This window comes from Peromyscus californicus, unplaced genomic scaffold (assembly GCF_007827085.1).
Source record: "Peromyscus californicus insignis strain IS unplaced genomic scaffold, ASM782708v3 Scaffold_11__1_contigs__length_118956290, whole genome shotgun sequence".
Classification (NCBI taxonomy): domain Eukaryota; kingdom Metazoa; phylum Chordata; class Mammalia; order Rodentia; family Cricetidae; genus Peromyscus; species Peromyscus californicus.
Window position 1 is genome coordinate 59,298,500 of NW_026294402.1, and position 15,330 is coordinate 59,313,829.

Genomic DNA, 15,330 nt, shown 5'->3' on the forward strand with positions numbered 1-15,330 from the left:
CCTCAGATGGCCTGAAATGCCCTGGGATGGCCTCTTGGTTGCCTCTTCCCTCCCCTGCGTTTTAAGTTCTGGTCAGCTGTGAAAGCTCAAGCCACAAGCAGTCGGGGAGCCTGCCTCAAACTCTATCTCTGTTCACCCACTGCCTCCACATCTGCATAGCCTGGCTCCCTCTGCACACCACCTCTCAGCTTTCAGTGGTGCTGAAACCAAATCCTTTGGTGTAAGGAGGATAGTCGTGAGCCTGTGTCTAGAACGGCAGATTTCAGAGTCAACTCCCATAAATCTCAGGTCTTTGCTGGTTTCCCACTTCCCATCCCAGCCTCTGTTATCTACCTACCTACCTGCCTATCTGTCTGTCTGTCTATGTATGTATGTATGTATGTATGTATGTATGTATGTATGTATGTTTCTATCTATCTATCTGTCTGTCTGTCTGTCTGTCTATCATCTAGGGACTCACTATGTAGATGAGGCTGGCCTCAAATTCACCAAGACCTATGTCTGTCTCCTGCAAGCTGGGATGTGTGTCACCATGGCCAGTCCGATTTATTGATTGTGCGTATGTGGCACGTATGTATGCTGGCATATATGCCATGGCACATTTGCCCAAGTTCAGTTCTCTCCTCCCTGATGTGGGTCCTGGAGCTCAAGTCATCAGGTTTGGTCGAAAGTCCCTTGCCTGCTGAGCCGTGTTGACAGCTCATAACTCTCTTTAGATGGAAGGGACTCATCTGGCCGGAACAGAAAGCTCAGGGTTCTTCAAGGACCCAGGCCTCTCCTTGCCCTTCTCAGCTCCTGGTTGGTCTTCTCTGCACTCACTCTTTGCATGGACTTGTCAGCTGCAACTGGAACTGCAATTTAATAATTCAGCAGGTTGCCGTATTCCTAGCAGAGAATGCAGATGGCAGTCCTTTGTTGGGGTGAAAGTACTGTGTGGCTCAAAACTTGGGATTGTTGTTTTGTGGGGCTTTTATCTGGAGTCCTGAACCCAGAACTTGAGCCAGAGGCTCCATGGTTCTCTTGGCAAGCTCTCCTAGCAAATGCAGCATAGGAAGCTAATTACCCTTCCACTCAGGCATCTTCTAGAACTTGTGTTGACGTGCCCCCCCACCTCAGCCTCCTGAGTGTTGTGATTACAGTACGCACCACCACACCCAGCCGCATGCTCTTTCTGCCTGCAATGGAGCTGAGTCTAGATCAGGAATAGTATGAAGGGATGATCTAGCTGCGTCTGGAAACCATGTGGGCAATAATGCCCAGGTACCGGCACTCAGTTTTCCAGAAAGTTCACAAACCTGTTCTAGTGCAGTCAATTTCCCCTTTCTGAAGGGTGAAATCAGTTCACTTGGAGAATTAATCCACAGCCCAGGTCCCTGTTTAAAAAAAAAAATAGGCCTCCCTCATGGGGTATTCAACATGCAGATGCTAAATGTCAATAGTTCCCCCAGCGATGGAGGCAGAAGGCAGAAAGGTTGGCCCTTTCAAGAAGCTAATTGCCATCTGTAAATTAGAACTATAACTGCACGAGCTTTCCTCTCTCCCCACCTCTCTCCTCACCCTGACCCTCTGCCTGGCTCTGGTGCCCCAGAGCTGGAATCAGCCAAGGGGCTTCTCTGCAGTGAGAAGATAATGGGAAATCATCACCTGCTTTCCCCCGACCTGCAGTGGTTTGCAACCATTCAGGAACCTTGGCTAGCCTGGAAATGGACACCTGTGAATTCCAAAGGTGGCAGGTTTGGCGCTCACTCTGAGGTTGTACACAGAATGCGTGGGGGGGGGTGAGGGGGGTGGGGGGGGGTGTTACCATTTGGGTATCTGCTTCCCGTGTTTGAGGGGAAGCTTGTTGAGCTTTCCCTGCAGTGTCTTCTAGGATGAGAGAAGCCAAGGCCCGAGATCATGCACCATAGATCCCTTAACCCCATCTCCCCCAGCTGTGACATGGATGTGCTAAGTGGGTGTCCCCCCCCAACAAAGCTATTTTGAGGTCTGCAAAGACCTTAACAGTGTGGATGGCCCAGAACACTGCCCAGGAGGTCAACAAGGGATGGCAATTATGATCTGTATGCATGTGTTCGTGTGTGTAGGTGTCTGTGAGTGTGCATGTGCATATGACGGTCAGAGAACAACCATGGGGTCGCCCCTCAGGCACACTCCACCTTTTATTTGAGAAAGGGTCTCTCACTGACCTGGAACTTTACCAAGCAGGCTAGACTAGCTGGCCAGAAGGCTTCAGGGATCCTCCTGCCATCTTGCCATCATTGAGACTGCAGGCTTACACCGTCATACCTGGCCTTTTAAAATTTACGTTGCTGGGACTTGAACTCTGGTCCTTGTGCATGCTAGGCAAGTGCTCTACCACTGACCTACTCAGCCCCTATACATGACTTATTTTTTTCCCCTGTGTGAGCTCTGGGGGTTGAACTCATTTGTAAAGTTTATTCAACTGAGTCGTGTTACCAGCCCAGCAGCTGGGATTTTATCTGCTGATGTTGAGGCCTAGAGCTCGTGATATTCCTAGTGAGCCTTGCTTGTCCATCCTGGATCCCCAGGGGCCAAGCCTTCTTCTCCCTGCTCACCACCTGCTGGGTACCCAGCACAAACCAGTCCCTGGGTATCAGCAGACCACAGTGTTGGTCTGTATTTCCTTTGATCATCTGAGTGAACTGAGCCAGGCCCATGAACACAAGACTGCCAGATCCAGCGGCGCCTTTAGGCTGTAGAGAGAAGCCACTTCTTCCATGCAGGTCTTTGAACCACCTCACAGACAGGCACCTTTTAGTCTCCCTTGGGGACATCACACAGTAACTCATGATTGGGAGCCACAGGTTCAGCCTTGGTCCTCTGTCTGGGCTCTGGAGGCTCTGTATGTGAAGGTACAAGAGGAATGCTCTCCCTAGGGCCTATGGAATGAGTCGGTGCCCCTCAGCATCCTCCCAGGCTCAGGTGGTACCCTCTACTTCAGACCTCATTGCTGGCCTACTGGAGGGTGTTTAAGCCAAGAAGAGGGTCTCAGCCTGAAGGCCCACTGTCACATATACAATTTGTCATTGGCCAAAGCACCTTTTTGTGACATACAGACTGTACATACATGCAAACACAAACTCATACACTGGACTCTGCGTGGTCATTATGTAGCTTCAACTGTCAGCCCCTAGCTGCTCCCATCACATCTCCATCCCCACCTTCAACCCATCCCAGACATCGGGGTGCTTTATCTATAAATGTTCCAGCATTTCTGTGAATCTTCCTTCACATCTGAGCTAGTACTGGGGTCTTTGCCATCCTCGAATCCCTGGGGCTCCGTTGACGAGAAGCTGATCAGAATGTGTTTGTTGAGTACATAAATGACTGAGCCTTGTAGGATCATTAGAGGTGCCTGGTGCCTGCTCCTGGCCCCCAGAGCAGCTCCTGTGGTCTGGCTTATCAGCAAGACCAGCCCCGCAGCCAGCCTTTCTGGACGGATGCACCCTGAGCTGCCTGTGTGAGACAACCTTTCCGGTACAGTAATCTGGGACTCTCTGGGTAGCTGATAAGGCCTTAAACATGGCTTCTTTTGTGTCAACATCCCGCGGGCATAATTATGTTAGCTGGGCAAACACACTGACGAAGAGCCGCTGGGCTGCCTGTCCTCTGGCATCAGTGTGGCCTGGCCCAGATGTCCCTCAGAAGCCCTGCCAGGATAGCAGATGGGGCCAGTCTAGAGCTGTCCTGCCCCAGGATAGCCTGGGCATCCCAGCTGACGTGGTAATGTCCCTTTATCTGCATCTGATTCAGCCACTGGGCAGCGACCCCCACAGCACCGAGGCTCAGTGGCCTCACTGCTTAGAGACAAGAGGGGCCTGTCTTTAACGTGACTGTGGGTCGCCTGTCTACTGTGTATGGGTACCTGCTGAAGTAAGGGGGAAGGGGACCCAGGCCCAGCCTCAAAGATCTTCCAACCTACAAAGACACAAAGAAAGTTCTGGAAGAGGTTTGATTAAATTGCCCAAAGCTGAGGCCTGGGAGCTGTGTGCTCTTGACCTTTTTCCCTTGATTTTTTTTTCCTTTCAGAAAACCTCATTTGATTTTTCTAATGAAACCATGCATCACTTAAAAGCAGATATGTGTACCAAGAAACATGTCATTAGGTGAGTTTGTTATGTGAACACTGGCAGGGATTCACACAAACTATGGCAGGTGTCTGAGGCCTCTTTTCCGACTGGTCTCCTGTCAGCTCTCAGGGAAGGTGGGTATGTCCCTCAGTGAGGGACAGTCCCTTCCAGACTGAACTGTGTTCCCTCAGAAAAGATAGGCTGGGGAGATGAGGGTGTCACTCAAGAGGTAGAGCATCTGCCCAGCATGTACAAAGCCCTGGCACCACCCCAGCGCTGCGTACACTGGGAGTGGTGGCATGTGTCATTAATCCCAGCACCTGGGGAGACGGAAGCAGGGGGATCCGAAGTTTGGGCTCTTCCTGGGTGACATGAGACTTGCCTCAATAAATAATGGAACAAAGGAAAGAAAGAGGAAGGGAGGGAGGGAGGGAGGAATGGAGGGAGGGAAATGTTGACATCTTAGCCCACCCCTCCCAATGTGATCTTATTTGGACATGGATTCTTTGTGTGTGCATTCAGAAGCCAGAGGTCTACGTCAGCTAGACTCCTCATTTGCTTTCCACCATGTTTGGTGCTGTGTAATATTCCTTTACACTGTGTGAATATATGTCACATTGATTGGTTTAATAAAGAAGCTGACTGGCCAATAGTGAACAGAATAAGGTTAGGCAGGAGAACCAGACTAGGAGAATGCTGGGAGGAAGAAGGGCGGAGTCTGGAGTTGCCAGCCAGACACAGGAAGCAGGAGATGAATGTGCCGTGTTAATAAAGTTACCACCATGTGGCAGAAAATAAATAAGGAATATGGGTTAACTTAAAATGTAAGAACTAGGGCTGGAGAGATGGCTCAGAGGTTAAGAGCACTGGCTGTTCTTCCAGAGGTCCTGAGTTCAATTCCCAGCAACCACATGGTGGCTCACAACCATCTAGAATGAGATCTGGTGCCCTCTTCTGGCCTGCAGGCACACATGAAAGCAGGACACTGTATATAAATAAATAAATCTTAAAGAAAAAAAAATGTAAGAACTAGTTAGCAATAAGCCTGAGCTATCGACCGAGCATTTACAATTAATATAAGCCTCAGTATGTTTATTTGAGAGCAATTGCAGGACAGGAAAACTCACATACAGTTTGGTTTTTTTTAATACTGCATTTATTTATTTTACGGGGCAGAGAGGGTGCATGTAATTCTGTATCATGCCTATGGAGGTCAGAGGACAACTTGCAGTAGTGTATTCTTTCTCTCGGCCATGTGGGTCCTGGGGATTGAACTCATAAGTCTTGGCATCAAGGGCTTTAACCTACTGAGCTGGCTCTCCTGCCCCTCCATGCTTGTTTTTTGAGTTGGGGTTTCTCACTGAACCTGGAGCTCGGTAATTGGCTAGACTGTCTGGCCAGTGGAATTCATCTCATCTGGGATTACAGTATGTGCCCCGCATAAAGCTTTGCACCTGAGTGCTGTGACTATAACTCAGGCTCCCACTCCTGCACAGTAAGCATTTTATCCACCGAGCCACCTCCTCAGCCCCCAGAAATAGGGTCTGTGAGGACACAATTAGTTTGATTAAGATGAGGTCATCCTGAAGCAGTGAACACCTCATCCAGCATGGCCGCTGTCTGCCTGAGAAGATGCCGTGGAAGGACAACTGTAGAAGGGACTGAGTTAACAGGTGGAGCCCAGGGATGACAAGGGCCACCAGCCAAGTACCAGGAGCCGGCAGGCAAAGCGGGGAGCTAACAGGTTGTAGAGGGAGCACGGCACTGCTGACCCCTTATTGCAGAGCCTCTCCGCTCTGGCTCCACGAGAAGATGACTCCCTGTTATTTTAAGATACCTATTTTGGGGACAGCTGTCCCAGCAGCCTGAGAAAACTGGGCCCCCTACTCCTCCTCAGTGCTAAGCTCTGTAGAAAACAATCTGCTCCCAAGGCTTCATGTGAACCTTCCTGAATGTAGCCCCTATCCCTGTCCACACCTTACCATGAGTGACGAAGTCTATGCATCTGTCCCTTACTAACTGCTGTCGCCAGAAAAGCGTCTCCGAGGCAAAGGGACAGTTTGATTTTGGAGAGCATGGACCCCTCCCACCCTGGTTTGGATTCCATCCCTGCCACTTCCCTGCTGTGTGACCTTGGGCATGGAACTTAAGTGCTCTATGGGAAAGGGTAGGGGAATATTAGTTCTTAACTCAACGAGTGGTTAGAAGCCTGCAGTAAGTGAGTGGGGGTGGAATGTTGGCACTTTGTTTTCTCCAGTAAATGACCAGCTAGCCAGCATTTTAGGCTTCATGGAGCCCTGCATGAGGTTTCCATGGAAATTACTGCACCCTCCCATTGTAGAGTCCAAAGAAAGGGTATGGCTTTGAGCCAAGAACATTTTGTTTGTGGAAACAGGGGGCAGCAGATATGGCTATAGGCTGAGGTCTTCCACTCTCTCGATACTGGAGTCTCACTGAACCTGTGATATGAAGCAGATTTAGCTCAGGCCTATGGCCGTTGGTACCTCCCAGGGACTGCTGGTACCTCCCAGGGGCCAGTGCATTCCTTCCACGTGAATGCATTACTCTCATGGAAGCTCTTAGAGATGAGGGGGGTCCCCTGTATACAGATTAGAAAAGTGAGGTCCACAGGGACTCTTTGCCTCACACTGGAGGGAGCCAGAGGCAAAAAAAAAAGAGGTTGTGTGAGCTCCTTCAGGGTCCTGCTCAAAGAAGGCTTGCCTCTCCTGGTCTCTGTGAGTGCCCAGGATGTAAAACAGTGAGGATAGAGAAGCATGTGGACCCACACAAAAAACTGGGTGTCCCAGGATTAGCCTCTTCTCCAGAAGCGGGAGTAACAGAGCTGATCTTCTCAAAGCCTGGCTCTTCGTCCCACACAGTCCCTCGTGGAGTCTTGTTTGTTGGCATGGACTTCCTGACACCACACACAAGATGGGGACAAAGGTACAATCGCAGGCAGGGCTGCCCCTAGCCTAAAGGCTCCCATGACGAAGACTATAGAAAGTGGCCCTTCCTCCATGCAGACAGCACTCCGTGCTAGGGTGTCCAGCGTCAAGCTGAAGGCCTGCTGGGTTTCAGTTGTTTTCCCTTTGGCCAGGTACCTTGAGCAGAGCACAGCTGAGACAACCCTCTGTGGTATTCCTGTGCCTTGGAACTTAAGTCTAGACCAGATTTCAGGCACGGGAATGATAAGGGTCCCAAAAGAAAATCCAATAGAATGTTCTAGAACACGCTCAACTCCTCCTCTATACCTGTCAGCTTCAGACTTTCCACTTGGAGCTGCTGCCTCTGCCCACGTAATCAGCCCCTGGCCTGGACCCTTATCCCCACTCCCACTACAGAGCACCCCCCCTGCTCCTAGGGCTTGGAGAAGCCCCACCTGGCGCACGAGGGCATACTTCTTTGTGAAGTACACTTCCTGCTGAATTTGCATTAATGAGTGTCATTAAGAGATAATTAGTGTGTGTGGAGGGGAAAGGGCCTGAATGCATCAGAGAAACATCTGGAATGGTTTAGAGTCCTGACGAAGAGCTGCTTTGAAATGTCTCACTTTCTGCAGTCACCCCCACACATACCACTGATCTGAACCCCAATGACCCACCTGTAACCTGCACCTCATGGAGGAAACCCTCCCCAGCTGTCCCGGCCTGCCGCTCTGCATTGCTGAATCCCTGGCTTTGGCGTTTATCCACCCCCTCCAAGCTTTAGTCTGGCTGACTCTCAGCCATCTCCCCTGTCACCACCCCCATCCCCTATTTTCATTGTCCTTTGGAGAGGGCAGCTGACCCTGGCTCCACCTGGCCCAGCCCAGAGGGACTCTACAGGTGTCCCAGCCTGTCCCTGATAACAGCACCAGGCACTGGGACAATGCTGGCTCCCTAGATGCTGTAGTTTCACAGAGAACAAGGCTGGTGACTTTGAACATGGAGACTGTGGCTAAAGTTGGGGAGCCCACATCCCCTCTGTAGAACGGGGAAAGCTGACCCGCCTTTCTTCCTTAAGAAGTAAGTGGAATGATGACAGTGCCATGTCTCGGAGACTCAGGAGACCCTTCCCCCTTTCTGGTCCTGGAGCTGCCACCCCTGTGGTCCCTTCCTGGAGACACTTGTCCTTGTTAACATTCTCCCTGTGGGATGAATGCCTCTCCCCTGGTCTCATCTACTCAGGGAGACAAGTTTCGGTGGAAATGGCGAATCTGATTCTGTAAAAGGACATGGCAGGGTAATATCCTTACTTGTATAGAGTAGACTAGTCATCGTTCAGTTTGTGCTTAGTAGGTCCGAGGTGTACTGAGTCACAGCCTGGGGACTTTGCTCTCCAACAAGCTCCCAGGAGTGACCCATTCCTGATGGTCCTGTTGATGTCCCACACACACACATTGAGGACCATGCCTCTGTCTTGCCAGCAGGAGTGTGTGCCTTAGGCGGGTTGTTCAGCCCATAGGTTGCCAAAGAGTTAAACCCGGCCTGCCTGGTGCTCCTGCCCTTTCCTTCCTGTTCTGGATCCAGGTGCCACTCAGGGACACGTGCCAGCGAGACCCAGGTGATTGGATTAGCAAGCCTGGCTCTCTTCCTATCATCTGTTCTGAGAATCGGCATCAGATGGTGGGGAGATCTCGGGACTTGGAGGCAGACCAGGTCAGCTTGGCATCTGCCCCTCAGGAGGTGTGACTTTGAGCTGTTCAGAGCTGTAACTGATGCAGAGGTGAGCTGGCTTGCCTGAGCCTCAGCTTCCCAGTCTGTGAAATGGAGACAGTGATCACCCTGGTACATCCCCCACCCCTACAGCTTTGTATTTGTGGTTAGGGTCATGTTCAATCTCCCTGCGTGAAAGAGGAGGAAAGAGTGGGAAATTGAGGCAAACAGCACAAAGGTGGCTGGCTGAGCCCCAGTGAGGATTGGGGAGGTCATTTGATTTCATTATGTTTATTTGTTATCTATATACTACAGTTCCGGGGGGCGGGGAAACCTGGGCCTCATGCCTGCTAGGCAAGTGCTCTACCACTGAGCTCTTCCAGTAGCCTGAACATCCCTCCATTATACAAAGGAAAAAACCAGAGCTCAGAGGCTTGGAAGCGTCATTTACTGTCTACACCTCTCCAGCCCGGCTCAGAACTCTCAGCTCCTCCTACCTCTCTGTCACCCCATCATTAATAAAAAGCCAGGTGTGCCCCCCAGTGTATCATCCCTGACCTCTCTCAGGAAGCTTCCATTATGAATCTTGTTAATTACTCCTCCTTCTGCTCCCTGGTTTTGAGCTTGTCTCCTTTCCTGCCTCTCCCAGCCAAGACTGAAATAATAAAAAAGTTTTATTAGGCCTAAAACTGCTTTGCTAAGTGCCGCCATTAGCTGATAATAAAGCGGGTTCTCTGGGTGTTGCAACCTGTTTTTATGTTTCCTGTTAGTCGAGCCTCTGGGTATTCTGTGGCCCTCAGGATGGTAGGCTGGGACATTGAGGACAGGATCTCTCTATCCTTATCCCCAAACCTGCCCTGCTAGGGAGGATGTGGATCTGGGGATGGGCTCTCAGGCTGGACCCTGGCGAGACCACCAAGGTGCTGGAGATAAGAGGCTCCTACCTCAGAACACACCTTCCATCTGATAGGAAGATGGCTTCCCTTGGGAGGGCTCCCAGACTGACAGGGGAGACCTTGAAAAAGATAGAAATTGTCTAGGCTCTGTGTGTGTGTGTGTGTGTGTGTGTGTGTGTGTGTGTGTGTGTGTGTGTGTGTGTGTGTGTACATATGACTGAATGCTTGTGGAGGACCGAGGTTGATCAGGTGACGTCCACAGTCACTCTCCACCTTATTTTTTGAGCTCCCTGAACCTGGAGCTCATGATTCAGTTAGCCTGACTGGCAGGGATCTTCTGTCTCTGTCCCTGCAGTTCTGGAATTATCGGCACACACCACCATGCCTGGCTTTTTATTGTGGTTCCTCACACTTGTGTGGCGATCTCTTTGCCAACTGAGCCATGTCCTCAGCCCATGTAATTGCTATGGAACACTGGACCCGCCAAGGGACTGTCTTAGATACTTGTGGGTGACTGTCATTTTACCCTGACATCAACCCAGTAACAAAGTGGCTGTTCTCATCCCTGTGATGCAGCTGGGGAAACTGAGGCATGAAGAGGTGATATTACCTCCTGAGGCCATCAGCAGTGCTCTGATGGAAAACCGAGGGGCTAGCTTTGGCAGATCATGGGTTAATTTATCCCCTGGCTATAGTAGGTGTTCAATAAATTGGTTCACTGTAAGGTTGAGAAATACTAACCTTCTTGGATTTGGTGGCTGGAGAGAGAAGGGAAATCTTCCCAGAGCAAATGGGATTCAACTGGAGGGTCTGCCTCCACCACCCTCCTGGCCCCACATGGCCTGACAAGAACCTGGAGCTGCCTTCCCAGGCCACCTGCACATGGCTTAATAGGCCATGAAATGTCGTTACCAGTGTTGGGTTCAACAAAATAGCTTAGGTTATTGCTGGCCATGGCAGCAGACTGGCCTGGAGGAGGCCCAGGTAGACTGTCCCTGGACTTCCCTCCTGCAGGAGGCCCTGTCGTGGAAGGATGCCCAGAGAGACAGGGTAGAGGAGAAGGAGGAGCGCAGAAGGCAAGAAGGAATTGGAGCGAAGACAGGGAGATTGGTAGGGGCCTGGGGGCCATCTAAGGTGCCTGGTGTGGAACCCCTGACCCTGTGAAAGGATGGGCAAGCATTGGGAGGCAGCACTGAGCATCATGCTTCGGTCAGCTTGTGTGGAAGAGGGGACACTCCCCCCTTCCCGACTTCACTTACTATATCAGTGTCTCTCCCCAACTCTTCCCTAGGGCTTGTCTTTAGTTAGGAGATGTGAGCTTGGAAGATGAAGGAGCATTACAAGAACCCATAGGAAACACCGTGACTGCCAGGAAATGTGGCCGAGAGTGCATTCTGGGGCCAGTGAGAGAGCTGCTCAATGTGTGTGTGTTGGTGGGGGGGGAAGGGGGTGCACGGGCATTTGTCACTAAACATGATGACCTGAGTTTGATCCCTGGGACCTACATGGTGGGAGGAGAGAGGAGAGAATCCACTCCCATAACTTGTCCTCTGCATATCACAACATATGTGTGTGCTTAGGTGTACACACATGAACACACAAAATAGAAAAAAAAATTAATGTGAAAAATAAGAAAGTAGACCAGGTGTGGGGATGCACACCTTTAATCCCAGCTGAGGCAACTGGGCCTTTGTGAGTTTGAGACCATCCTGAGTGAGTTCCAGACCAGCCAGGACGACATAGTGAGGCCCCATGTCAAAAATCAAAACGAAGCAGGTGCCAGCTGTAACTCTGTGTAACAGAACTCCGGCAGTCACGTGTCTGTCCACTGGAGGGGACACATTCAGTGTGTGGAACACTGTGACAGTACAAATGAAGGAAGTGGAGCTAGTAACAGGGATGATTCTCCAGAGCCAAGTGGGAGAGAAGCAGGCCCATCTTTGAACACCTGCACGTGGATGTTCCTTTAGGAGTCATCTTAGAACGGGGGCGGGCAGCAGTTGAGACAGGGCAAGGGAAAGCCAGAGAAGGGACCTTCGTGTCCTGAGTGGCCGGGGCTCAGGCCCACTGGGCTGCTTGTGAGGAACCAGGTAGCACTCATATGAGAGATGGCCTTGAAGAGTATATGGCCTGTATGGCTCTGACTCCTGTTCCAGAAAGGCAGTTGGCCAGGACACCAAGCCTCCCTCTGTAGGACAAGGTGACTGCGGTTCCCAAATCCAGCGGGTGAGCCCACTGTTTGGGTTTGGGGATAGGACAGGCTGGTACTAGCAGGCCTTCGGTCCTACAAACCAGCACATGAGTCCGTTAGCTTTCCATTGAATTTTCAGAATTCAGAGCTTAGGTCAGCCCCTCAGGCCAAGCCTTGGAATTAACCAGGCATGTGATGCTCATTAGCAGTAATGAATATCCCTCGTGGAAGTCCTTGAGCAGCTTGGGGTGTGTGTGTGGCTTCTGTGTTAAGAATCGAACATTTTTCCTAAGCAGCGTGGGGCACTGAGGGAGTGTCCACCTGTCAGGGAGGGACGAGGAGAATAGGGGTATGCCGTACATCCAGGGTGTGTAATGGACGTGTGCTCCGAGGCATGCATACAACACCTATGATGTGTGTCCTGGGGGTTGTTTGCCTAGCGTGAGTTGGTTAGCAGTGGGCATTCCGTGGATGTTTTTGACATACGTGAAGTATGTGTGACGTGGTACTACGGTGTCTTCTGCAGTTCTGCCTGTGGCATGTCCCCAGTATGTGGATCACAGGTGTGCAAAATGTACATGGGAAGGACTCCATCTGTGAATGTACTCAGCCTGAAGGACTTTGTCACTGTCAGAGCAGTAGATTCTGGGCATCCCCATGACACCGGGGAGAATTATGGCCCCGCTTAGCACTACCATAACAGTGGTTGCTGGGAGGACAGGTGAAAAATGTCCCTGGGAATAGAGAAAAGGAATCTGACTGGCTCAGCAGAGGCTGAGCTGAGGCTGGTGTGATACAGAGGAATTCTTGATTAAAACGGAAACTCTCAAAGGTCCTGAGGAGGAAAGGGCAGCTTGCCCTGGAAGGATCTAGAAAGACGAGATGTGGTCCTCAGAAGTAGTAGAAGTTAGTGGAGACGTGGATGAAGACGCAGGCCTGGGAGGAGGAAGGGAGGCACAGGGCTCTCAGAACAGTCAGCCTGTGGGAGCTGGGATGTGGGGCACAGCTGGGCCCGGACCCCCCAAAGAACACTTCTTGTCACCTCCGTGCCTCGGTTCTCAGGTGAACCAAATCCCCTCCCCCTCTCTCCCACTGCTCCTCCCCCACACAGTCTGCTTCCTGTCTGCTTTTCATATGAAGTGACTGTGTCCCAACGGGGACACTTCTGAGACTAAAGAGGGCTATTAATAATTGTGCCAGGACAGCAGGTACAAACTGGGACTGTGTCAGGCCTGGGCGTGTAGAATGTCCCAAGGCTCGCAGGCCAGGAGGGGTCGGCCTGGCAGAGGAAACCTTGACCTCATGACCATGATCTTGAGCCTTGCCTGGCCCAGCTTCTAGGAGAGTCAGAGAAGCCCACCTCCCCCCAAGTATAACAGAGTAATTAAGAAAAACTCTACCCCAAAACAGGGCGATCCAGTTGACATGTCCACCCTTTCCTAAGGCCCAGCTCTACCCACAATCCCACTGTGCGTTCTGACCACAGGGCATCTTGCCAGGATTTTCTGGACAGAGACAGGACTGGATCCAAGTTCTCCAGATATAGCTCTCCTTCCCACCCCTGCCCCTCGTATTTATCTAACGTACATTTATTATTTGGCTTCCTAACTCCTGTGTTGTGCAAGTGGCATTACACCAATATTACAGGAAAAAGCTTAAAAATAAAAATAAATCACCTCGCGTTCGACCGCCCTAGCAATGATAATTAATTTCATTTTTTTTTTTTTGAAGTCCCTTCTGATTCTTGTCGGCACGCCTATGTTTTCACTCCATTGTCGCAATGTGCACATAATTTTACATTCCAGGTCTTTCATTTCACATTTTATCATAAGCATTTTTCCATGAAACATAGTTTTCATCAATATTTTAAATGGCTGCGTAATAGTTTGTTGAGTTCATATGCCGTAATTTACTTGAACAATTCCCCTACGGTTGAACATTTAGGTTGCTCCCCATTTGGGGTTATTACAGAGACTGTTGCAGCCAACATCCCTCCCTGCGCATGTGGAATGCTGGCTTCTCCTGTGAAGGGCTCCATTGGACAGGATGTTATGATGGGGATTACTGGGTCAAAGTAAACGAGTGTTTTTATAACCCTTGCCATACTGCTTTCCCAAACAATCGCTCCAGTTTCCACCATCATTAGTAACAGTGTACAAGCTTCAATGTAACATCCTCAATGGTGCCTCTTATTGTTTTTCCCCTCAATTGCTAATTTAGGAGGTGTGAAATGGAACTGCCATGATGAGTCAATTTACATTTATTGGTCTCCTAGCAAGGACAGATGTTTTTTGTGTTACAAAAGACTCTCTCTCCCTGTTAATGTGTTTATGTGCATGTGTGCAATGTGAGCATGTATTCGCATATGCAGGCAGACATCTGCACACATATGTATGTGTACAGGAAGAGCCCAAATGCAACATTGGTAGTTTTACTCAGTCCCTCTCCACATTATATTTTGAGATAAGATCTCTCAGTGAACCTAAAGATTACCAGCTAGGCCAGGCTGGCTGGCGGGTGAGCTCCTGGGAGCTGCCTATGTTTACCGATACCTCACCTAGCACTGGGATTGTTGGCATGCACCTCCATGCCTGGCTTTTTACAAGGACACTGGGGATGGAAATTGAGGTCCTCATGCTTGTGCAGCAGGCACTATACCAACTGAGCATCACTCCATCCGCACAAAAGGCTTGTATTGGATACTCACTCTTTGGGCTACTGGGATGGTCAGACAAGGACCCTGTCTTCAGGAAGCTCACAGTCCAGTGCCCTGGGCCTGGGGCTGCTGGGAGAGCAGACTGGATACAGTAGGAGGCATACTGCTGGAGAAGGTGATGTTGAGGTACCCCTGGGAGGAGAGGCAAGCTTTGGACCCCAAAAGAGAAGAGCCTGACGTGGGGAGATTTAAACTTCAACAGGGGGAATGGGGAAGGGAATACACAGGATGGCCAGAGACCTGGGACAGAGGATAGAAAGGGAACCAGCTGCAATATGACACAGCTAATGGGAGGGGGGCAATCTGCCAGGTGAGGGGCTCCCAGCTTTAGCCCATCCTCTGAGGAGTGGCGGGCAGCACAGGCTCGCTGGGCCTGGACCCTGCTGAGGGATTCTGGGAAGCTGCTAGTGGAAGCTGTGCCCACTCCAAACTCTTCAATCAGAGCTTGTGTTTTCTGCATCCACCCAGGCGATTCACACCCGCACCAGAGTTCAAGGTGCCTCTGTCCACCATGTGTGCAGCTGGCTACACGGCTGAGCCACCTGTAGACCGGGACAGAAATGTCCCCTGCTCAGGACCTACCCCCAGAAGTTACCCCAAGATCTGGAGCTGGGATTCAGCACAGACATTTTTAGAGTTCCCTGAGTAGACTCTCAGACACTGATCCAGGATGTCCAACCCTAGACTGGCCAGGCCTAGCTCTCCTGACTCCCCTACCCTCTTCCCTAAGCAGACAGTGGGACGCAGCTGGAAGGCATCGTTGACTATCATTCTCCAAACACGGAACAGTACGGTGGTGGTC

General features: G+C 50.7%; 1 protein-coding gene across 25 annotated transcripts in view; it reads left to right on the forward strand.

The window, feature by feature from the left end:
- Megf11 (multiple EGF like domains 11) overlaps positions 1-15,330 on the forward strand; it is a 330,509-nt gene that overhangs the window by 198,398 nt on the left and 116,781 nt on the right. The window lies entirely within an intron of this gene.